We start from the raw sequence: 2,441 nt of genomic DNA on the forward strand, positions 1-2,441 counted from the left end.
AAAAAAAAAAAAAAAAAAAAAAAAAAAATTTACCACAGCTTCCTCTTCATCTCTGAAGGCACTCACAGAAATAATTAAGCTTGATTGAGCCAGTAAGCAAGAGGTGTGATGAGCATGTGACTCCTGGTGCTGCTCCTGCAAACACGGAACAGGTCCAGGAACCCGGCAAAGGCATTCGAGATGTGTATGCAGCACGGTGCTGGACAATGTGGACACAACTTGAGTGGCATCGGGCAGAAATGAAAGCCATTCAGTAAAGAAGTCCCAGCCAGGATGGTGGAAGGTGACAATAGGACTCTGCACTCGTGCAGCAGAGGGGGGACAGAACCTGCCTCCAGGGAGCCACTGTCCTGGGGCCTGTGGATTGTTGGGGGTACTACACCTATTCAATAGAAACCTGGACCCAACGGCCTGTCCGCTGCCACGAAAGAAAGAGAAGCTGAAGGAAAGGTTTGAGGACTCTGCAGAGAAGCAGAACTGGAGACAGGGGTGGTGAGGAACAGCCTGACGTGAGGTGAGTAGTCTGTGCTGCCACCTGAGGCCATGGTGACATCCTGGTCCATGTTGCCACTGAGAGCCATGTCTGCAGCATGAGAGACCTGTCTTGATATTCATGGTCCGTGCTACCACCAAGGACCATCCAGATGTCCTGGTCTGGGCTGCCACCTGAGACCATGTTAGTGTAGTATCCAAGAGCTGTGCAGATATGGCCCCACCCCTCACTGAACATACTTGGGAGAGTTGGCCCCACCCACCTGCATTGGGTGGTGTGGGCTTGGAAGAGGATCCAATATTGATGGTGTAGCAGAAGCCAGAGGCCTTGAACCAGACCGACTCATTGCAAGGAACATTTGCAAGTAAATATGTTTGGACAGGGGAGTATACTGTGTGACACACTGACACACTGCAGCTTCCAGTGTGAGATGGGTTTTTTGTTTGTTTGTTTGTTTCTTTGTTGTTGTTTTCTTTTGGGGGATGTTGCAAGGGCAGAAGGCAGGTATGAAGGAAGGGGGAGATGAGTGGGATTGGGGTGCATGATGTAAAATTCACAAAGACTCAATAAAAAGTTTAAAAGGTAGAAACCCGTATTCTATTAAAGAAGGAGGAGGAGAAAAGCTGATTATTACTGGAATAGTCTGTCTTAGGGTTTTACTGTTGTGAACAGACACCATGACCAAGGCAACTCTTATATAGACAACATTTAATTGGGGCTTGCTTACAAGTTCAGAGGTTCAGTTTATTATCATCTAGGTGGAAGCATGGTAGCATCCAGGCAGGCATGGTGCAGGCAGAGCTGAGAGTTCTACATCTTCATCTGAAGGCTGCTAGTAGAATACTGACTTCCAGGTAGCTAGGACTAGGGTATTATAGCCCATGTACACTGTGACACACCTAGTCCAAAAGGCCACACCTCCTATTAGTGCCACTCTTTGACCCAAATATATACAAACCATCACATAGTCCATTAATAAAAATATCACCCTCTTTCTCCTACAAGCAACCTTAATTTATGTAAAACATGCCTTAAATGATAGAATAACATATTAATATTCTTTAAGCACAAACGTACTTCAGAATGATTCATTTCTTAAATGTTCATATTTATTTATATTTCCAAGTACACATTCGTATCCCCTTTGTAAAAGAGAGGAAGCTAAAACTAAAAAAGAATTGTTTCATACCTGGCAAGTGTAAAAGCTAAAAATGAAAATGTGGACTTTTGATTTTTAAGTTATTGGTTTCCCCCCCCCCCCTTCAGTAGTGGTTACCTAAGACAAAAACACATGGCAGGCAGATCTCAGTAGATATCAGTCCTAGGCACAGAAAACTTCACCTTCCTTGAGCAATTCTCTCCCTGCTGACTAGGATGTATTTAACCTTTGGCTGGGGTCAGGAGGAATTTGAAATAATAGGACTAATACTCTCTACCCTCATCAGTTAATATTGGATATTAAAATCATGTAAGTAACATTCTCACCATACTTTCTCACCACACTCATCCCTCCTTCCTCCTCAGGTTTCAAATCCCGACTCAGTGAGGGTAGAGTTCAGTGAGGGTAGAGTAGTCCTAGCTTATGTGTATTTGTTAAGAAAGTACCCCACAGGATTCTGAAGAACAGCTGCCTCAACAATATGTTCATAGAATGCTATGTCAGCTAACAAACGAGGTCCTGGGAACACAACAATAAATAAGCCACTTACAACCACTCGTTTCCTGGATTTGCAACTTATCACAATGTAAGAATTAACATTACATTGTTCATAAGCAAATAAAAAATGAAAATGTAGGAGATGGTAGAGAGGGAAAAGATGGATTAGTCCACCTTAAATATTAAGAAAATTACAGTCAGCCGGGCATGGTGGCGCATGCCTTTAATCCCAGCACTCGGGAGGCAGAGGCAGGTGGATTTCTGAGTTCGAGGCCAGCCTGGTCTACAAAG

The sequence above is a fragment of the Mus pahari genome, chromosome 2 (assembly GCF_900095145.1).
Source record: "Mus pahari chromosome 2, PAHARI_EIJ_v1.1, whole genome shotgun sequence".
In the NCBI taxonomy this organism is placed as follows: domain Eukaryota; kingdom Metazoa; phylum Chordata; class Mammalia; order Rodentia; family Muridae; genus Mus; species Mus pahari.